Below are 24,245 nucleotides of genomic sequence, written 5' to 3' on the forward strand. Positions count from 1 at the left end.
CTTCATCATATACAGCCCCCAGTCACCCCCCTTCATCATATACAGCCCCCAGTCACCCCCCCTTCATCATATACAGCCCCCAGTCACCCCCCCTTCATCATATACAGCCCCCAGTCACCCCCTTCATCATACACAGCCCCCAGTCACCCCCCCTTCATCATATACAGCCCCCAGTCACCCCCCCTTCATCATATACAGCCCCCAGTCACCCCCCCTTCATCATATACAGCCCCCAGTCACCCCCCTTCATCATATACAGGGCCCAGTCACCCCCCCTTCATCATATACAGCCCCCAGTCACCCCCCCTTCATCATATACAGGCCCCAGTCACCCCCCTTCATCATATACAGGCCCCAGTCACCCCCCCTTCATCATATACAGCCCCCAGTCACCCCCCCTTCATCATATACAGCCCCCAGTCACCCCCCCTTCATCATATACAGCCCCCAGTCACCCCCCTTCATCATATACAGCCCCCAGTCACCCCCCCTTCATCATATACAGGCCCTAGTCACCCCCTTCATCATATACAGCCCCCAGTCACCCCCCCTTCATCATATACAGGCCCCAGTCACCCCCTTCATCATATACAGGCCCCAGTCACCCCCCCTTCATCATATACAGGCCCCAGTCACCCCCCCTTCATCATATACAGGCCCCAGTCACCCCCCCTTCATCATATACAGCCCCCAGTCACCCCCCCTTCATCATATACAGGCCCCAGTCACCCCCCTTCATCATATACAGGCCCCAGTCACCCCCCCTTCATCATATACAGGCCCCAGTCACCCCCCTTCATCATATACAGGCCCCAGTCACCCCCCCTTCATTGTGTACAGCCCTCTCCCCCATTTAATTCATTTTATAAATAAAAAAAATAAAAAAGTTCCCCATACTTACCTCGCAGCCGGCTCGCTCCCCAACAGCGCCTCTGCTTTCAGCATCCTCCGGGACATGTCGGCGCGTGCACGATGACGTCATCGCGCACGCCCGACATCTGACCCGGAAGTACAGCCGGAGCTGAGCAGTCGTCAAGGTGACGGCCGTGCACAGCTCCCGGCCCCTCATAGAATGTGACGCGGGCGGCTGTCTGCTGCCGGCGGCGTCACAGCACAGGGCACGGCCGGCCCTGTACAGGTGCTGGGGGAGCGGTCCGGGGGGCATTTGCCTCTCTGCCACCCGGCCCAGCCCGCCCCTGCCCCTGGGCCCCCAAAAAACCTTGGGCCCGGGGCGACCGCCCCATCCGCCCCTATTAAGATCCGCCATTGCAAAAAGGGGTCAGGATAAAGGATGTTATTACAGGAAGGTTTCCAGGATGGGAGACATTATTATAGGAAGGGGCCAGGATGGGGAATATGATCACATTGAGGACAAACTCGTATGTCTTTAGGCTATAGAACACTACAAGAGCTCATACATTTTACCAAGATGCAACGTCCAAATTTTTGCATCTTGGTCCACTTGACTCTAGTTACGCCACTGGGTATAAATATGGAAGTATCATAGACATGTAATAATTCCTTATGATGGGGGGATCAGAAGGTCAGGAAAACAGAGAGGGGCTTGTGAAGCTGTCAGGGCTTACTAGACCTGTGTGTCATAATCAGCATTCCTCCAGTCAGGATGTGCCACTGCAGAAATGTCATATAGGGCTTCACAGAGACCAGAAGAATCTGTATGTGTGTTGGTTATGCACAAATTATACTATGACATGCCCGATTAGACTACATGTCCGTCATGCACAGGTAAAGCCTTCATCTATCTCGTTGTAAATAGAGACACAGTTCCATATGAGTAAGTCTTCTGTATTACTATGACATTGGATAATATTTATCACTATGTTAATGCAATGTAAGTCCTAAAAAAACTATTATGACTTAATATAGGTATCTGCCTTAGTATGGAGGCTTGCACCCTAACAAAAACTGCAAATGGCGCCCCTGCTCACTGCTGACTGGCCCAAATGTGTAGCAAACAAGTCATGCCAGACAAATCTACTTTCCTTCTATGATAGAATCATTGACTGGTTGGATCAGGGAAATGCAGTAGATATAGTATATCTCGACTTCATCAAAGCATTTGATAAAGTATCTCATACTATCCTTATTGAAAAAATGACCAAGTATGGAATTGATAAGACTACGGTTTGGTGGATTCATAACTGGCTCGGTGAATGTACTCAAAGAGTGGTAATAAATGGTTGCACATCCAACTGGAAGAGTGTTTCAAGTGGGATACCACAAGGCTCTGTCCTGAACCCAGTGTTGGTCAGCATTTTTTAAAGGGCAACTGTCACCCACCCAGGGAGTTTTTCACTAAAAGAGCCACCTTCAGCAGCACTAAGGCTGCATTCTGTGAAGGTGGCTCTTCTTTTTCTGACTTCCATTAACGCCAAAATATAGACTTTTATAAATAGCTCCTCATACCTGCATTCTGTCACAGAGATATGGAGTGTCCCTCTGTTAAGCTGCCTGTGGGGTACTCGATACCGGGCCCGATGAGCTTCAATGGGAGATGTCACGGCAGCTGGGACCCGGCCCGTGGCCCTGGGCGCCCATTGTAAAAGGGGTTGTTGCAGTGTGCTTATGGTGATGAAAGTTTATAAGTGATTCGTGACGCCACCTGTGGTGTTCGGCAATGAAGATGTAAGCCGACGCTGCAGACAGATCCTCTGGGACAGATGGTGTGGTACAGCAGTGATGTTATAGCCCTCCACAGGCAGGGCTGGAGTCCCAGGGCAGTGTAGGTGAAGTGACACGTAGATGGTGTAGTGTCAGGCGCAAGGGATGTAGCAGTGCTGGGCAGGTTGGCGCAGGAATAAGTGGAGGATACCAGGGCATGTAGTTTCAAAGCTTTACTCACAGTCTGTTGCAGGTACAGGTGCCCGTATTCGTGCCGTGTCCTCCGGGTCAGGAGCTCAGCCAACTTCCAGGCAAGATGAAGTACTCCTTTCCAACACTCCGCCAACATACAGTGGGGAAAAAAAGTATTTAGTCAGTCAGCAATAGTGCAAGTTCCACCACTTAAAAAGATGAGAGGCGTCTGTAATTTACATCATAGGTAGACCTCAACTATGGGAGACAAACTGAGAAAAAAAAATCCAGAAAATCACATTGTCTGTTTTTTTTTCTTTTTATTTGCATATTATGGTGGAAAATAAGTATTTGGTCAGAAACAAGCAATCAAGATTTCTGGCTCTCACAGACCTGTAACTTCTTCTTTAAGAGTCTCCTCTTTCCTCCACTCATTACCTGTAGTAATGGCACCTGTTTAAACTTGTTATCAGTATAAAAAGACACCTGTGCACACCCTCAAACAGTCTGACTCCAAACTCCACTATGGTGAAGACCAAAGAGCTGTCAAAGGACACCAGAAACAAAATTGTAGCCCTGCACCAGGCTGGGAAGACTGAATCTGCAATAGCCAACCAGCTTGGAGTGAAGAAATCAACTGTGGGAGCAATAATTAGAAAATGGAAGACATACAAGACCACTGATAATCTCCCTCGATCTGGTGCTCCATGCAAAATCCCACCCCGTGGGGTCAGAATGATCACAAGAACGGTGAGCAAAAATCCCAGAACCACGCGGGGGGACCTAGTGAATGAACTGCAGAGAGCTGGGACCAATGTAACAAGGCCTACCATAAGTAACACACTACGCCACCATGGACTTAGATCCTGCAGTGCCAGACGTGTCCCACTGCTTAAGCCTGTACATGTCCGGGCCCGTCTGAAGTTTGCTAGAGAGCATTTGGATGATCCAGAGGAGTTTTGGGAGAATGTCCTATGGTGTGATGAAACCAAACTGGAACTGTTTGGTAGAAACACAACTTGTCGTGTTTGGAGGAAAAAGAATACTGAGTTGCATCCATCAAACACCATACCTATTGTAAAGCATGGTGGTGGAAACATCATGCTTTGGGGCTGTTTCTCTGCAAAGGGGCCAGGACGACTGATCCGGGTACATGAAAGAATGAATGGGGCCATGTATCGTGAGATTTTGAGTGCAAACCTCCTTCCATCAGCAAGGGCATTGAAGATGAAACGTGGCTGGGTCTTTCAACATGACAATGATCCAAAGCACACCGCCAGGGCAACGAAGGAGTGGCTTCATAAGAAGCATTTCAAGGTCCTGGAGTGGCCTAGCCAGTCTCCAGATCTCAACCCTATAGAAAACCTTTGGAGGGAGTTGAAAGTCCGTGTTGCCAAGCGAAAAGCCAAAAACATCACTGCTCTAGAGGAGATCTGCATGGAGGAATGGGCCAACATACCAACAACAGTGTGTGGCAACCTTGTGAAGACTTACAGAAAACGTTTGACCTCTGTCATTGCCAACAAAGGATATATCACAAAGTATTGAGATGAAATTTTGTTTCTGACCAAATACTTATTTTCCACCATAATATGCAAATAAAATGAAAAAAAAAACAGACAATGTGATGTTCTGGATTTTTTTTTCTCAGTTTGTCTCCCATAGTTGAGGTCTAACTATGATGTAAATTACAGACGCCTCTCATCTTTTTAAGTGGTGGAACTTGCACTATTGCTGACTGACTAAATACTTTTTTTCCCCACTGTATGTGCCTTTTCTGAACGTCTCCTCTTATAGCACCTTTGAATGAAGTACTCCTAGTACTGAGTTACACTGGAGTTCCTCCTGTCAGATGTTCCTATGAACTCTACTTGTACGGCAGACAGCTGTAGCCTGCTTCGGGGACTCCTTGCTACTAAGTCCCGGCTCACTATTATGTTGCTGTTGTGCCCCCAAGTCTTGTGTGGGAATAAAGTGGTCACTACTTCTATTCCTCCTGTGACTGCTGCAGGACCATTAGTATCCATACAACCTCGGGGACTGGGCCCCGGCCTTGCGCTGTGAACTTGGGAAGGGTTCTCTCTTCCAACCCTGTTCCCTAGTTCCTCTATTCTACTTACGTTCCGTTCTAATCCTTCTTCCCAATGGAGAATCAAGCTTCCTTTCTCTGTCTCTTTCCTGTGCCAGCAGACCCAGATCACTGTGGCCTACTGCAGCACTTCCTTCTTCCATCCCTCTCCCGGGGATCTTCTCAGTCTCACACTCTGTCCTTCTACATCCTCACTCACTGACTGAATGACTGAACTGAATGACTAACTCAACTCTTCCCGCTCTTTTATGTATACTAAACTCCACCCACCTCCCAGCACGTTTCGTGTTCCAAGCAGGGAGCCTCCAAGGGGTGCTATGCTACACTCCAAGCAGGGAGCTGCCGAAGGTGCTTTGCTACACTACTTTGTGGTGTGGGGTGCAGGTGTTGGAGTGTGGTCAGGTGTCTCCACCTTACCTGGATAGTGGGGTACCACACCTCAGGAGGAGGTGCAGTACCTCTGTGGCGATTGAACCCTCAGGGGTGCCACATACCCCCTCGTTAAACACAGCACATCTGCGAGCTGCAAGAAAACAGTAATTGTCAAATACAGGAACATACAAAAAATTTTGTAATGCTAAACAAACAGTTCTTATCTAATCTTCTCAATATGAGAGGCACTGTCTCTTGAACATTGCAAACAATTTTAACTAACTATCTTTAAAGTTATGCTACCTAATTTAAAGTGCTATTTCAAGCATTATCATTTCTTCTTACACATTTTCTACTTTCTTTTATTAACCCTAAGTGACAACTGTGGATGCCTGGTTCGTCACCTGCATCTTCCAAATCTTCATCTTTATTCAAATCTCTTTATTAAAACATTCCTATCTGTCATTGATACTAACTAGAGTCTATATAAAAGCTAATCTCTATTAATACTGTCATAAGGCACATTATAAAATACTTCACATTAAAACTTCAATAATTCTTGTAAATGCTGGACACCACTCCCAGCCGGGATCTCTTGCAGTGTCCTTTTGGTAGGAGCCATGCTCCATGATGAGGTAGTCCTTATTTATAAAAGACCTTTGTGAAACCAAGAGAGGGCACCTAAAGAGGTGCAAACTATTTACAATGACAGTTCTGGATCACTCAGCGTCCAAGATCTCCACAGTTCAAGTATGAAAAACGCTGCCAATAAAACTGGGCAACACTGGAAACAACATGATGCCAAACAAAAATAGAAAAACAGGAAAAACAGGCACAATGGTGCAAATACCCTCCTGGGTAACACAGTTAGTTATGCATATTCTCCTTAAGGTTGGTGGGCCCCTCCTGGGGTTCTGGAAGACGGTTGCTTGGGCTGCTTCCAGGGGAAATGCTCTGGGTGTCTTCATCCTGTTGCTGGCGGTCTATAAATTGCAGATACTCCTTTTCTCCAGGTGAGGGATTGGTTGCCACTGGCTCAGGTGGAATGGCAGCGATTGTCATTGCTACCGGTACTGAGGGCACATCAGCTGTTGCAGGTGGTATTTCTGCTGCCAACAGGTCAGCCAGGGCTGTAGCCGGTACCGATAGATGCTGCTTTGCGATCCCAAGTGGTACCATAGTTGGCGGTACTACAGCCGGTTGTTGCGGGCTGGATGCCATTGGAGTGCCACCACCCATGGTCTGGGTAATCACCGGACCATTCCCGTCCACAGGCACAGCTCCCAGTAACAGGATCATGGCAGGGGCAGCGACCATACCTGGAGCTTCCCTGTGATGTTCTGACTCCTGCTTAGGTACCGGGGGACGAATGATGGCGGCCGCAACCCCTGGAGTGGACTGATGAACAGTCGGTAGTTGCATCTGTGTTGGCACAGGGCAGGGGCATGCCGGTAAAAGCCTGCGCGGCCACGCTAGAGCCAGGCTGGGACTCAGCTCCTGTCCCACAGCCTCCGGAACCCTCATGTACCTTCTCCTAGCAGGCCGCATCCAGTGACAGCACCGGCCTGGAGGTGGTGGCGGGCACTGTAAAGGGTGTCGCAGTGGCCGTATGTTCTGCGGGTGTTGCTTGGGGGAGGATGGCTTCTCCCCGCCGTTTTCTTCTGGCTTCCGCGCTCCTTCCATCATGGAGTTCTCCCCTTTCTCTTCCTGTCTCGACTCTTTTCCCGCCACCGGCTCCCGCCCCTCCTACTGAGGGCAGCGTCTTCTTCCTACTCCTCCATACCATGCCAGTGTACGAACCCCTGGGGGGTGGGCCATGTTGCTATCGTATAGAAGTTCAGGCAGGGGAGGCCCAGGACAGTTCGCGCTCTTTTCTTAGGACCACCCATATTGTCACGCCCTTCTTCACCGCGCTGGCAGCCATTTTTATCATTCATTTTACAGTCTATCAAATTGGGTCTTTTGCACATTTCCACAAACTTTAAAGTTCAATAAATCGTAGGCATACAGAACTCGGTGGCACGGTGGCACCGGGCTTCGTCATCCTGTTCGTGACGCCAAGTTGGGTCGCCCTCCCAGGGCTGTGAGGTACTCGGTAACGGGCCTGATGAGCTTCAATGGGAGATGTCACGGCAGCTGGGTCCCGGCCCGTGGCCCTGGGCGCCCATTGTAAAAGGGGTTGTTGCAGTGTGCTTATGGTGATGAAAGTTTATAAGTGATTCGTGACGCCACCTGTGGTGTTCGGCAATGAAGATGTAAGCCGACGCTGCAGACAGATCCTCTGGGACAGATGGTGTGGTTCAGCAGTGATGTTAAAGCCCTCCACAGGCAGGGCAGGAGTCCCAGGGCAGTGTAGGTGAAATGACACGTAGATGGTGTAGTGTCAGGCGCAAGGGATGTAGCAGTGCTGGGCAGATTGGCGCAGGAATAAGTGGAGGACACCAGGGCATGTAGTTCCAAAGCTTTACTCACAGTCTGTTGCAGGTACAGGTGCCCGCATCCGTGCCGTGTCCTCCGGGTCAGAAGCTCAGCCAACTTCCAGGCAAGATGAAGTACTCCTTTCCAACACTCCGCCAACATATGTGCCTTTTCTGAACGTCTCCTCTTATAGCGCCTTTGAATGAAGTACTACTAGTACTGAGTTACACTGGAGTTCCTCCTGTCAGATGTTCCTATGAACTCTACTTGTACGGCAGACAGCTGTAGCCTGCTTCAGGGACTCCTTGCTACTAAGTCCCGGCTCACTATTATGTTGCTGTTGTGCCCCCAAGTCTTGTGTGGGAATAAAGTGGTCACTACTTCTATTCCTCCGGTGTCTGCTGCAGGACCATTAGTATCCATACAACCTCGGGGACTGGGCCCCAGCCTTGCGCTGTGAACTTGGGAAGGGTTCTCTCTTCCAACCCTGTTCCTTAGTTCCTCTATTCTCCTTATAGTTACACCCCCTGTATATCAGATTTTCACACAAGTTCTGAAGTGTTTCAGAGAGAAACATATCTGGCTGTCACTCTATGTGTCTGGATACTGCCAAATTGTGACACCATACTATGCACACACTGTCATGATTCACCAGCGCGAGTGGACAGTCACATGACTTTATGCATGTGATTTGTATACATGTGGCAGGTGCTGATTAGATTCATTCGGCTTCTCTCCATTCACTTCTATGGAGTAAAGCTAAAAGTCTAGTCAGCACATAAACTCAATGCACAGATTTTATTTTATTTTATTTTACTTGTTTATATAGCGCCATAAATTCCACAGCACTTTACAGACAAATTCCCTGTCAGTATGTCTTTGAAATGAAACCAGAGGAAACCCACGCAAACTCCTTGCAGATGTTGTCCTTGGTGGGATTTGAACCCAGGACCCCAGTGCTGTAAGGCTGCTGTGCTAGCCACTGAGACACCGTGCCACCCTAGATTGCACACATGCGGTCACAAGACCACCGCTCATATCGGGAAACTAAGAATTGTGGCAGAGTGTGTCTCTCATGCGGTGATGCTGTCATTATCTAGAAGTTTGAAGTCACATTGAGTGACTGCAGACATTTGTCCCAAGCCTAAGCAAACCTTTAATATAGTTAAGACTCTTAATATATCTTGTTTTATGTTAAGTTAATAAAAGTATATAATGGAATTGCTCTTCATGCAACACTAAAAATAATATGCAAATACTGCTAAAAGAAATCTGCCCAATTTAACCCCTCTCTGACATTAGACGTACTATTCCATCCATGTGCCCTGGGACTTAATGCCTATGGACAGAATAGTACGTCATAGGCGATCAGCCGCGCTCATGGGGAAACCGTGGCTGATCGTGGCCGGATGTCATTCTTATTCTCACAGTTGACACCCGGCACTAAGTGCCAGGAGTGGTCACGGACTGCTCCCAGCACTTTAACCCCCGGCACACTGTGATCAAACATAATCACAGCGTTCCTCAGCCCCTCTGCCTTTGGATCGGAGACCCCGCAGCATGACGATGGGTCCCAATCGCTGCCATGGAGACCCGATGTCATCATGATGACATCCGGGTCTCCAGACCTGAGAGACTTCCTGTTATGCGCAATGATGATCAGGAAGTCTCTCAGGTCAGTGTAAAATCAATGCAGCGCTGACAGTTTCTATAGCATGCAGATCTGCATGCTATAGAAGCGATCAGCCTGCACAAAATGAGTGGCCCATAGTGGGACAAAGTGTAAAAGTAAGAATGAAATTTAAAAAAAAATTAAATAATTGTAAAAATATTTAAAAAATACTAAAAAATAATAATAAAAAAATATTTTCTATCATTAAATCAACATTTGAATAAAAAATCTAAACAATAAAAGTACACATATTTAGTATCGCAGCGTCTGTAACAACCCGACCTATAAAACTGTCCCACTAGTTAACCCCTTTAGTGAACACCATTTAAAAAAAACCCAAGGCAAAAAAACAATGCTTTATCATCATACCGCCGAACAAAAAATGGATTAACATGAGATCAAAAGGACAGATATGAATAAACGTGGTACCACTGAAAATGCCATCTTGTCCTGCAAAAAAACAAGCCCCCATACAGCATCATCAGCAAAAAATAAAAAAGTTATAGCTCTCAGAATAAAGCGATGCAAAAATAATTTTTTTTTATATAAAATAGATTTTATTGTATAAAAGCGCCAAAAGATAAAAAAATGATATAAATGAGGTATCACTCTTCATCATACCAACACGAAGAATAAAACTGCTTTATCAATTTCACCACACGTGGAACGGTATAAACGCCCCCCAAAAGAAATTCATGAATTGCCGTTTTTTGTTCATTCTGCCTCCCAAAAATCATAATAAAAAGCGATCAAAAAATGTAATTTGCCCGAAAATGGTAGCAATAAAAACGTCAACTCGTCCCGCAAAAAAACAAGCCCTCACATGACTCTGTTGGCCAAAAATACGGAAAAATTATAGCTTTCAAAATGTGGTGATGCAAAAACTATGTTTTGCAATAAAAAGCATCTTGGGTGTGACAGCTGACAAACATAAAAACCCACTATAAGGCTGAGTTCACACGTGGCTTTTTTTTGTGTTTCTGCGGCGGTTTTAACCGTGCGATTTTGCCGTGAAAAATAAGCATCCCATGCATTCCTATGGGATTTCGCAATGCTGTGCTAATGCTGTGGTTTTTACTGCGGCGGAATTGCTTTGCGGTAAAAAACGAAGCATGCTCATTAATTTTGCGGAATTGCGGCGATCCCGCACCCATAGGAATGCATTGTTCTGCTTACTTTCCGCATGTGGCTGTGCACACCATGCGAAAAGTAAGCAGAACATTTGCGGATGGTACCCACGGTCCGGAGAGGAGACTGTCCTCCGGGCTTTGGGTACCATATCCCTCTAAAAAATAGAATTTAAAATAAAAAATATTGTTATTCTCACCTTCCGACGTCCTGCGCAGCCTGCCCACCTCTTTCCACGCTCCCAGTCCCAGTAAGCCTTTGCGAGCGATGACGTCCGTTCTCGCGGGATCGCGAAGTCTCACGGTCATTCACGTGACGTCATCGCGAATGACCGCGAGACGTCGCGATCCCGCGAGAACAGACGTCATCGCGGTAATTGTCACAAAGGATTACTGGGACCGGGAGCGTGGAGAGAGGCGGGAAGGCTGCGCGGGACGTCGGAAGGTGAGAATAACAATATTTTTTTTTATTATTTTTTACATTCTATATTTTACTATTGATGCCGCATAGACGGCCTCAATAGTAAAAAGTTGGTCACACTCGTCAAACACTATGTTTGACGAGTGTGACCAACCTGTCAATCAGTTCTCCAAGCTATGCTCCAGATCGCTTGGAAAACGTTAGCAATTCTGCAAGCTAATTACACTTGCAAAATGCTAGTTTTTCCGCGGGAAAATCGCGGGAATTTAAAATGTGATTTTAACGCGGAATGGAATTCCGGAATTCTCGTGGTAATTTCCGCGAGAGTTCCACTACGTGTGAGCCCAGCCTAAATAGTAAATCAGACCCCCCTTTATCACCCCCTTAGTTAGGGAAAATAATAAAATAAGAAAATTATTTATTTCCATTTTCCCATTAAGGTTAGGGTTAGGGTTGGGGTTAGGAATAGGGTTTGGGTTGGGGCTAAAGTTAGGGTTAGGGTTGGGGCTAAAGTTAGAGTTAGGGTTGGGGCTAAAGTTAGAATTAGGGCTAGGATTGGGATTAGGGTTAGGTTTGGGATTAGGGTTAGGGGTGTGTCAGTGTTAGGTTTGTGGTTAAGGTTATGGTTAGAGTTGGGATTAGGGCTAGGGGTGTGTTGGGATTAGGGATGGAGTTAGAATTGGGGGGTTTCCACTATTTAGGCACATCAGGGGCTCTCAAAACACGACATGCGTCTGATCTCAATTAGAGCCAATTCTGCTTTGAAAAATTCAAATGGTGCTCCTTCCCTTCCGAGCTCTGCCATGCACCCAAACAGTGGTTTACCCCCACATATGGGGTATCAGCATACTCAGGACAAATTGCACAACAACTTTTGGGGTCTAATTTCTTCTGTTACCCTTGGAAAAATAAAAAAATCAGGGAGAAAAGGTCATTTTTGTGAAAAAAATATGATCTTTTATTTTTATGGCTCTACATTATAAACTTCTGTGAAGCACTTGGGGGTTCAAAGTGCTCACCACACATCTAGATAAGTTCCTTAGGGGTCTACTTTCCAAAATGGAGTCACTTGTGGGGCGTTTCCATTGTTTAGGCACATCAGGAGCTCTCCAAACGCGACATGGCGTCCGATCTCAATTCCAGCTAATTTTGCATTGAAAAGTAAAACAGCGTTCCTTCCCTTCCAAGCTCTGCCATGCGCCCAAACAGTGGTTTACCTGCATATATGAGGTATCAGCATACTCAGAACAAATTGTACAGCAACTCTTTTGGGTCCAATTTCATCTGTTACCCTTGGTAAAATAAAACAAATTGGATCTGAAGTAAATTTTTTCTGAAAAAAAAGTGAAATGTTCATTTTTTTTAAACATTCCAAAAATTCCTGTGAAGCACCTGAAGGGTTAATAAACTTTTTGAATGTGGTTTTGAGCACCTTGAGGGGTGCAGTTTTTAGAATTGTGTCACTTTTGGGTATTTTCTATCATATACATCCCTCAAAGTGAATTCAAATATAATGTGGTCCCTAAAAAAAAATGGTGTTGTAAAAATGAGAAATTGCTGTTTAACTTTTAACCCTTATAACTTCCTACCAAAAAAAAAAATTTGATTCCAAAATTGTGCTGATGTGAAGTAGACATGTGGGAAATGTTATTTATTAACTATTTTGTGTGACATATTTCTCTGTTTTAAGGGCATGAAAATTCAAAGTTGGAAAATTGCGAAATATTCAAAATTTTCGCCAAATTTCCGATTTTTTTTCACAAATAAATGCAAGCCATATCAAAGAAATTTTACCACTATCAAAAAGTACAATATGTCACGAGAAAAGTCAGAATCACAGGGATCCAAGGAAGTATTCCGGAGTTATTACCTCAAGAAGGGTCAGAATTGTAAAAATCGGCCTGGTCATTAATATGACTAAACCAAAAAAGAAAAGGTGAACACAAGGCCATAATAATGTATAAAAAATACAATTTTATTATTTTATTAAAGATCTAATAAAACCAATCGACAGGTATGTATGGGAACGATGTAGGAAAACGTACATATAATGGTGGTACATAAGCACATACAAAGGGACGTACACATCCAGATTAGTACATATCAACCATAAGTATAGTAATCACACAATTGTGATTTAGCCCACATGGGAAAAAACACTACAATAAATAGTATCAAAGGGAAAATGATGGACACATAGATGCACAGCCAGGGTATATACCACAATTGTTTCCCTTAGCTATATCCATAAAGATCCCACCCTGCTGATAGCCAGTGACCACATATATTAATCACTACCCCAAAAACACCATACAATGAAGAGGTTAAATTACAGGCAGGTCAGGGCAACAGCAGGGACTGCAGTGTGTACTGGATGAGCACGTCAGCCCCGACGCGCGTTTCGATCCTCCTTCATCAGGGGGCATAACTACAATGATGACTGCCTGTCATTTTATATCGCCCGGTCAAAGCGCGTTTAATCGCGCGACCGGAAGTAGCGGTCCCGAACCGGAAGTGACGCGCTCCGTTGTCAAGACACCGACGACGCCAGCCCGCGTCGGCATCATGCTGGAGGAGGAACCACAGGAACCACCAATGCATAGAGACGCCGAAAGCAGGCAGGCGCAGGGGGGTGATGACAAACAGGCGCGTACAGGTCGGGAGAGCTAGTCACACGGAAATCAACCAATTTAAATAAAATACATCAAGGTGACTACGGTGTAAACCTGGAGTATCATAAATAGAGGCTAGTATAGAAGATATACAACAAATATATAAATAAATACCACATATATAAGAAAAAAAGGGGATTTAAAAAATCCAAGTGTATAACAGCAAAATAAACAAAATAAACATATATATGGGTATCAATCTCTTCTTCTTCTGCGCTCCAACACTGATCATAAAACATGGTTCCTCGTATATTATCAAAAAGACCGCTACTCCGATACATATCCAGCACACATAGGCCATCATCACGATGATAATTTACTAAAAAATAAAATAAATATTAAAATATGAACCACACAAAACACGAACGTTCTCGCAGCAACAGAGCAGTGTAATCAAAGGAATGGGGCAAAACTGATGTGTTCATTTAATCCAGATGGATGGACAGTACCCAATGTCCAAATCCACCTGGACTCTAACTGGGCCAATCTTTTTGATATATCTTTTTGGTTCCTCCTCCAGCATGACGCCGACGCGGGCTGGCGTCGTCGGTGTCTTGACAACGGAGCGCGTCACTTCCGGTTCGGGACCGCTACTTCCGGTCGCGCGATTAAACGCGCTTTGACCGGGCGATATAAAATGACAGGCAGTCATCATTGTAGTTATGCCCCCTGATGAAGGAGGATCGAAACGCGCGTCGGGGCTGACGTGCTCATCCAGTACACACTGCAGTCCCTGCTGTTGCCCTGACCTGCCGGTAATTTAACCTCTTTATTGTATGGTGTTTTTGGGGTAGTGATTAATATATGTGGTCACTGGCTATCAGCAGGGTGGGATCTTTATGGATATAGCTAAGGGAAACAATTGTGGTATATACCCTGGCTGTGCATCTATGTGTCCATCATTTTCCCTTTGATACTATTTATTGTAGTGTTTTTTCCCATGTGGGCTAAATCACAATTGTGTGATTACTATACTTATGGTTGATATGTACTAATCTGGATGTGTACGTCCCTTTGTATGTGCTTATGTACCACCATTATATGTACGTTTTCCTACATCGTTCCCATACATACCTGTCGATTGGTTTTATTAGATCTTTAATAAAATAATAAAATTGTATTTTTTATACATTATTATGGCCTTGTGTTCACCTTTTCTTTTTTGGTTTAGTCATGTGTTCTTGGTGATAGGTAGTTAAATCCTTAATAAATGTATGGTAGATGCACTTGCTAAATACCATGTATATATGTTTGACCCTTTGGTGTTATTCTGGTCATTAATATGCAAACCACCCTTAGGGTTTAAGGGGTTAATATAAAGAAGATGAAGTGCTTCTAATTAGGGATAAGCAATAAGCGATAGGGATAATTAGGGATAACTCCTTATCCAAATAGCTATAGCGCTTACCGAAGAAGCTGCATTGGAAACCCGGATACCTGGAGTGCTCCCGATAATCAGCTGTTCGTCGCCGCAGCTGCATGTGTTGTAACTGTATGACAGTCACAACACATGCATGGAGAGCCTGACTGTCACACAGCCATGACACATGCAGCTGCGGAACTGAACATCTGATTATCGGGAGCACTCCAGGTATCCAGGTTACTGATGCAGTTATTCGGATCAGGAGTTATCCGAAGCTATTCGCTCATCCATACTTCTAATCAGTGTAGGAGTAGCAAAAATCACACGTTGCGATCTTCTGACTCATCTCAGTCACGATAAAGCTGTGACACCTATTTTATGTAATCAATAATAAGCCATAAATGGTTATTAGGTGATCGTTAAAAGGGAGAATATACTGCAGTTTGGAGTCACTGAAAGTGACTATGGCACAATTATACACTACCATAAGGCTTTGGGTTGTACAACTGTAAAGGGGTCAGATTATGTATTCAATAATCTAGCGAACTAGAATGGTGACCATTGTTATGAGCTCATTTTCTCGTTCACCTTTGATGTCCGATGACAGGTCTCTCCCATCCAAATCAGTTTCACCACAACAGTACCTCCCCCTTGAGGAGGGGTCATCCACGCCACCAGACCGATCAGGATGGGCCCCTGTTATGAGCTCATTTTCTCGTTCACCTTTGATGTCCGATGAAGGAGGTGGTGAACCTGATTTGGATGGGAGAGACCTGTCACCTGAACAGGTGGATTGTGATTGGACATCCGGAATCTCTGAGTGGATATAAGGCAGCCGACGCCCTGTAGGGTTGCTGTTGATTTCTCTGCTCTGAGCTCTGGCCTCCAGTTCAGTTCCTGTCTTCTAAAGCTAAGTTTTTGCTCTGTTATTGCTCCATGAGATTTTGTCTGATTTGCGTAGTTTTGTGTCCAGCCAGCCCCGGCTGGGGCTTTGCTGAATTTCCATTTTTGTCCCTGATCAGTTAATTCTCTTTTGCTCTGTCTTCAGAATATATTGGAGTGCTGATATAGGGATTTTGAAGTCTATTGACTTCAGGGCTGTTTTTCCTATCAGACGTGTTGGGACATTATTGGTAGGGTTTTTGCGGATTGCAGCCAGCATCTTTTCTGTCCTTTCCTATCTAGTTAGTTGGGCCCCATTGTTTGCTCTGCCTGTCTTTCTGTCTGTGTTTGTGTTTTCATCTGTTTTCACTGTCAATACATGTTGGGGGCTGTCTATTGCTTTGGGGTCTGCTCTGGGGCAGTTTAGATTTCCCCTTTCTTTAGGCTTATTTAGTTCTCTGGCTGTGACGAGGTGTCTAGGACCACCATAGGAACGCTCCACGGCTGTTAGTTGTTTTGGATAGGATCAGGGGTCTGCAATCCGCTAGCTACCAACCTCTCCGGTTTTCTGGACTTAGCTTGTATTTTTGTTTTTTCCTCCTCCGGTGACTCATTCATAACAGACCATATTATGGGGAAGCTATTTTGTTTATATTTCTTTAAGACATTCAGCTGGAGCATCAGCTATCTTTTCAGCACCATTTAATTAAGCCTGTTATCTTGTAAAATAAGATGAAAACTTATCAGCTTGATGCCATTACAGAGTTTTAAAACACAAATGTGTCGGAGAGCAGTTATTCATGCGGACAGAACCTTCAATCCCCTGCCTGTTTGTTTATTCTATCTATTAGATGTAATGAGATGCAGTTCACTTTCCGGATGCGATAAAACATTGCTGTGTTCATAAAATACAGCAAGGTCCCAGCATGCAGGTCGAATATCCTGCAAAACCAATCTCTTCCTGACATAATGATTCAGAGTAAAAATTTTCCACACCCAAAGATTTTACTATGAAACAGTGCTATTACTACTAAGGCCTCTTTCACATATCCTGATATTACTGGTACCGGAAAAGCCACCAGCGGTGATATACCATAATTAAGATTAATACAGGCCACAGGCAGCGGTTCTCATGGTAAGCTCTGTGCGAGCCGTACTCTGAACTGCTTTAACCTTATTGACATCACTGTTCGCAGCGTGAGAAGTTTCACTATTGAAGCAAGTAAAAAAGTAGATTTTTTTTTAAACATATATAAAAATATATAAGTTCAAATCACCTCCCTTTGACCCATTCAAAATATATAGTAAAAAATACACATATTTGGTATCGCTGCATTGAGAAACACCTAATCTATCAAAATATAAAAAAAAAATTTGATTGGTACATGGGGTAATGAGAAAAAAAATCAAGAAGTCAAAATTACGTTTTTTTGGTCTGTGCAATGTTGCAATAAAATGCAATAATGGGCTATCAAAACGTTGTATCTACCACAAAATAGTATTAATAAATTGCTCTGTGCGCAATAAATAAACTCTCATCCAGGCCCAGATCACGAAAAATGGAGACGCTACGGGTTTTGGGAAATGGTGCCTTTTTTTTTTTAATGAACTTTGGATTTTTTTCACCACATAAATAAAAAAAGAACGTGTTTGGTATTTGCAAACTCATAAGAATCATAGAATGACAGGTCAGTTTCAGCATTTAGTGAACATGGTAAAAAAAAAAAAAAAAAAAATTGTGGAATTGCACTTTTTTTTTCAATTTCAACTCACTTGGAAATTTTTTTTCCTGTTTTCCAATAAACCATACGATAAAATCAATTGTGTCATTCAAAAGTACGACTCATCCCGCAAAAAACCAAGCTCTCACAATGCTATATTGGCGGAAAAGTAAAAAAGTTATGGCTCTGGGAAGAAGGGGAGCAAAAACGAAACTGCAAAATTCCAAGGTTGCGAGGGGGGTTAATCATATCCTGTACCAGTTACCAATAGCTTCTGTACATATGAGTGCTCAGTTGGACAACAAATGTATATAGGTGGAGTGATGATAATACATTTCAAATAATACTAAAAAATGATGAAACCTTTTAGAATTTTTTCTATTCATTGTGTCTAATCAATTATTTTGCCCTGATTCATCAAAACCGGCATTGTTAATGTCGGTTTTGATGAGGGTCTTGTTGGAGACATGCGCTCCTGATTCATTAAGAAACATATGCTTCGTAATTAATCATTCATAGCTGAAAAGAGGCATGCGGCTATATGTACCACACCACAAATATTACTCCAGTTGGAGACTGGAGTAAGATTTTTGGCGTAACATACAGTTAAGCTGTGGTTTCATTCCTCTGTTCCACCCCTTTTCCGCCCCAACTCCACCCATTTTGGCTTAACTGGACGAAACTTGAAAATGCTAAAAGTCACAACTTTTTTTGTGCAACTCTGTGTTGAGCAAAAAAAAAAACTTGTGACTTTTCAAAGAGATTTATGCCAGAATTCTGGCATATTCACTTTAATATATCAAAGCTTTTGTAATTGTCCTATTATTCTGTATTTGGATGTTTGGGCCAGCAGAGAATTCTCTATGTATTGTGTAGCCAGATATGCGACTGAGCATTCATCTGTAAGTATTGGCTAATGGTATGTAAAGCATATGAAAACCTTTGATGGCTTTTTCTTGTTATTTAAATGCAGAAATATTTGTCTAAAAGAAAGAAAGATTTGGGAACAAGCTCACTGACATATTCTCCATTAATTCAATCTGCAGACAAATACTGAGCATGGAAGCAAATAGCCTGTAGTATCCATTGAAACTTAATAGCAGAATTTTTAATTAAATTTACTAGTAAATATGATTTTGGACCCAAAATACACAGAACAAAATTGTCCTCAAAAGTATACATGTCCTATATAGCATTTGATTTGGGACATGACAGGTATGATTGGGACAGATTGAAAGAAAATAGTACACTACCCTGTTTTTCAGTCTAGCAGTATTTTGCATTCAGGGGTTGTATACAACAGATCCTAGTAAACTAAGGTTGGCCAATTACATTTTCCAGAGAGACCACAGAGAAGACCATGACTGTTGAGGAATGGCCAAACCAATAGGCTGAAATTCATGCTGCTTAATATTAACCCTTTCGCTCCCGAGCCCGTTTTCATGTTCATGACAATTCTGCCCACAGTCAATTAATTTGGAAATAACTCTGGAACTCTAACAGATTCCAATGATTCTGAGAATGTTTTTTTCATGACATATTGTACTTCATAATAGTGGTAACATTTATTCAATAGTACTGGTGTTTATTTGCGAAAAAATCAGAAATTTGGCAAAAATTTTGAAAATTTATCAATTTTCAAGCAAGTAATTTTTATGCCCTTTAATCACAGTTATGTCACGCAAAATAGTTAATAAATAACATTTACTACATGTCTACTTCACATCAGCACAATTTTTGAAACATATTTTTTTATAGGAAGTTAGAAGGGTTAAAAGTTGACCAGCAATTTCTCATTTTTACAACAAAATTTACAAAACCATTTTTTTAGGGACCACATCACATTTGAATTGACTTTGATGGGTTTATATAACAACCACCACCTCCATCATTGTTCTCTCTCTCCACTCCCATCATTGTCCTCATCACCACCTCCATCACTGCTGTCATGGTTCCACCCCTCAGGGTGTCTGTGATGCAATTACTGACAGCACGGCCGTCCAATCTGGTTCAGGGGCAGGCTGAGCTGTCAGTGTGTTTATTGACAGTTCGACTAGACAATCTGTAACGGGGAGGCATCAGCTGTCTCAGGTGTTCACTATCCCGGGTAATTGCCATCCTACTTAACTGAGAAGCGGCTCCCAGACCACTGACAGATATGCATTCATTGTGTGAGGTTTGTGCTTTGTGCTTTCCTGTGCCTTGAGTTCTATTGCTTGATCTGCTGCCTGACCTTGGACTTCGTTCTGACCATCCACCTGTTTAACCCCTTCAGCTCTGATCTGTTATCCTCTTGGTACTCTGACCTTGGAATTTTACCTGACTATGCTTTTTATGACGTAACCTCCTGGCTTCTGACCTTGAACTCCCTGACTACTCTGACTCACGGCTTAGCCATGAGAAGTGACGTGCGTCACATTTGCCTTCTCAGCCACCACCCCATCATTGCCCTTTCCACCACCTCCATTAATGCTTTCTCCCCCACCACCCCATCATTTCCCATTCCACCACCTTCATCATTGCCTCCTCCCCCACCACCACCATCATTGTCCTTTCCACCACAACCATCATTGCTTTCTCCCCACCACCATCATTGTCCTTTACATCACAACCATCATTGCCTTCTACCCCACCACCCCATCATTGCCTTCTCCCCCACCACCTCCATCAATACCCTTTCCATGACCTTTGTCATTGCTTTCTCCACCATCACTCCCCTCATTGTCCTCTCTATCTCCTCCATCATTGCCTTTCCGCCATCATTGCCCTTTCCACCATCTCTATCATTGCCTTCTTCCCAACCACGATCATCATTGCCCTTACCACCAACTCTACCATTGCTTTCTCCCCCACCACTCCCATCATTGCCTTCTCCATCTCCTCCATTATTGCCCCATCATTGCCCTTTCCACCACCTTTATCTTTGCCTTCTCTCCCACCACCCCATCATTTCCCTTTCCACCACCTCTATCATTGCTTTTTCCCCTACCACCCAAATCATTGCCCATTGCACCAACTCCATCATTGCCTCCTCCCCCACCACCCCATTGTCCTTTCCACTACCACCATCATTGCCTCCTCCCCCACCACCCCATCACTGCCCTCTCCAACACACATAGCACCACACACACACACACACAGCACCACACACACACACACACACACACACACAGCACCACCCACACACGCATGCATGCAGATAGACAGACAGACACACAGCACCACTCACCTCACTGCATGTTCCCCACAGCCGCAGCACATCCCGGCAGCATCTTCGTTGCCGGCAGCTTTCTCTCTGAAACACACTGAATAATGACATCATCCAGCCGCGCTGCTGTGTCAGACAGGAAGCTCTGAGCAGGAAGCCTGCTGATTGCCCTCAGTGTTAGCCGCCCTGCAGGGGACCACCTCCCGGGCCTTAGTGCAGCTGCACCGGCATGACGTGTGGTATGTACGCCCCTGTGGGCAGTGTTATTCTCAGTCTGCGGCTAACACTGTCTGCTAGTAAAGTGAAATGAATATTCACTCCTCTCCATGCCCATGCGGGTGTAGGGAAGTGTAAATATTCATTTCTCTTTAGCAGCGGGGACAGGCTCCTGTCTCCAGCTGCTGCTCCACTGGACTCGGGGGACCCCCTGACTCATGGGCCCAACGGGCAGCTGCCAGCCCTGTATGCCAGCAGGTGTAAGTGCCTGGGCCCACTGGAGAATTCTCCAGATCTCCGGTGGGCCAGTTCGACCATGATTGTGTTCTACTGTATCTGCATCCTGAGTATGCAGATATAGTTGAAACTGAGTCACCAGGTGGGGGGATCGCAGAGCCATTTGACACCAAGTTCCTGTAACTCAAGGATGATATGTCCTTTGGCTGTTACTAGTCAGTGTGTCAGACAGAAAAAGTCTAAGAGCCGGATTATGGCCCGGAGCTGGGGTGGAGGCATAGTTTGCCCAAGTGTGTAATAGACCCTCTTGACTTATCAGTTGTGATTCTTTTGAGGACTGAATAGCGTTCAATGATGAACGATAGAATTACTAGCGGTGTCTTCGAGCTTTGGAGATTCTTTTATTTTTAGAAGAATTGTTTCTTTTTTATGGTAATATTGAGCTGTTGTTTAGCTCCTAGTCTATAATGCAAAATCTTAGATATAGCCTACTCCATCCATTATGTGCCGTTTATAATGATGTCCTATCATGTGGTTGAATGACTTGTGATTACGTGATTTCCTGTATTTACTTATATGAAGTTTTGCTTCAAAATTTGGAGAAAAATAAGTATTTTCTTGCAGTGAGACATATGCATGATTTTAAAGATTTGCTTAAGTTGTGCTTTGTCATTTCAATTATGCCTAATGTGCAGAATCTATTTAAAACCAAAGCAACAATATCTAGAAAATTCTATTAAAACTCAGGGGAAATATGCTTTGACTATACTTATAGTCACTTTCTTTTTGCCAGCATAGAAAATTATCATATGTCAAAAAATGTGTTCTCATGGTTATACAATATTTAGTACCAAAATGAAAAGCCCTGCAGACTAATGCAAAGGAAATGTTTTATGTCTGTATAGCGGACGGGTATCTCTTACCACTTTCCAGAAGATCTTAATACATTCAGAATTGTTTATTGGATAGCGAATGCCCGGGGATAAGAACTCTGAAAGACGCCATTTATAGACAGTGTATCTAGCTTTTTTAATCTTCTTGATACACAGCAAGCGAAATCCTTACAGATAAACCTTAATAATAAACACATGGAAGAAAAAGAAAATTAAAAAAAAGTTTATATAACGGTAAAAAAGTATAACAGATACAGTACCTATATATAAGCTTGCTAAACGAGTGCAAAATAAGTAAAAATGAGGCCTAAATCTTGCTAACATTGGAATCATAAGCAGGTTTGGTTTTTGAGAACGTGTGGCCCTGGGTAAAAGATAGAGGTGCCCCAAATTCTAACGCATTGCACAAACACAAACCATTGCACATAAATGGTGCATGTACATGCACTGATTTCAGACCTTTAAACAAGCGCAATCGACCATATTACAGTCATCAGTCGTTTTTGTGTCGGCCTCTTTACACAGACTGACGAAGAATGTGTGGGGAGGTTGAACTGACGGACAGGTCTGCCTGTGGTGAGAGGCAGAGGGACAGCGCAGTGTAGGTACAGGGGCGCTGAGATAAAGAGAAAGGGGTGCCGTGTTGCAGTTTGACCATTAGAGGGCAGTGGGGAGTGTAGGAGAGTGACTGTGTAACTGCCATTGGTCAAATTAACTGTCAGGTGATAGTGGGTGGAGCTACCAGGACTGGGAGTATAAAGGCTGAGGGAAGGTTCTGGAAGGTCCAGTCAGCCAGGGGAGCTCACTAGATAGGAGGAGCTGCCGTAGAGAGAAAGACCGTAAAAAGCCTTTAGAGAGAAACTGACAGTTGAGACGGTCATGGGGGTGGCCCAAAGGACAGTAGCCGTAGATGGAGACGGTCTGGGGGTACCGAGTGGACGGTGTACTTTGAATGGTGAAGCGCTGTTGTGGATGTGCCTAGGGCAGCCACAGTGGGAAGAGCCACAAAGGACGCCACGACGAAGAAAATAAGAAGTGAAGGTACCCAGGTCTGTGAACAAAAGGACTGTGAAATTTCTGTGATGAATTGCGGTGGTCGTCAGAGAGGCGGCCAATAAAAACGGACCTGTTGAACATAACCCCTGTCTCAGTCTCGTGTTTGTCGGCGGCAAGCAGTGGGTCACCCCCCATTCCTGTTGGATCAGCACTCTCCTCGCCTATCCTACAAATAAATGGAGTAGAATGATCGCTAATAAATCATTCTGTCCCCATACATACTGTATTATCGGCAGCACTTCTCCTGTTTTCACTGAGTGGTGTGCTGCTGAGAATAATGTTCTTGATTCATTAAAGAAGCACTCCCATCAAAGTTTTATCCTCTTAATATATTATAGTCATATTATATGATGTGGTGAGATGTGATCTTGAGAGTAGAGTGGAGAGTCGATCTTCCGTAATGGTAGAGAAGTTGGTTTTGGAGGAGGAGGGCAGGGCAGTTAGGAGGAAGGGCTCTGGGGGTTGCAGACCAGAACTGTGTCTGATGTTATCAATCTTCTCCTTGAAAAATGAGGCAAAGTCTTCAGCTGAGATGAGTGGGGAGGGAGGAGGTGCTGGGGGCAGAGGAGAGAATTGAAGGTGTTGAATAACTGTTTAGGGTTGTGAGACAGGGAGGATATGAGAGATGAGAAGTATGTTTGTTTTGCTGCAGCGAGTGTAACCTTGAAAGTAGTGAGGGACTGTTTGAATGCGATGAAGTCCTCATTGGAGTGGGATCTTTTCCATATCCGCTCAGCAGCCCTGGAAGCTCGCCTTAGTTTTTTCGTCTGGCTGGTGTGCCAGGGCTGTCTGTTGATTTTGCAAACTTTGGTATGTGTGAGAGGGGCAGCTGATTCCAAAGCTACAGCTATTGTGGTGTTATATAGAGCGGCAGTGGCATCCTCATTGTGTAGGCAACTTATGTCTTTAAGCAGAAGAAGGGATTCAGACAGTGAGTGTAGATCGAGGTGTTTAAGATTTCTGCGAGGGTGTGCAAGTTTGTGGGGTGGGGATTGTGGACCTGGAGAGGAGAGGGAAGAGAATGTAAGTAGGTTGTGGTCAGAAAGGGGAAGAGGTGAGTTAGAGAGGCTAGATAGGGAGCAGA

This window comes from Dendrobates tinctorius, unplaced genomic scaffold, assembly GCF_039654945.1.
Source record: "Dendrobates tinctorius isolate UK_male_01 unplaced genomic scaffold, ASM3965494v1 ptg000250l, whole genome shotgun sequence".
Taxonomy (NCBI): Eukaryota; Metazoa; Chordata; class Amphibia; order Anura; family Dendrobatidae; genus Dendrobates; species Dendrobates tinctorius.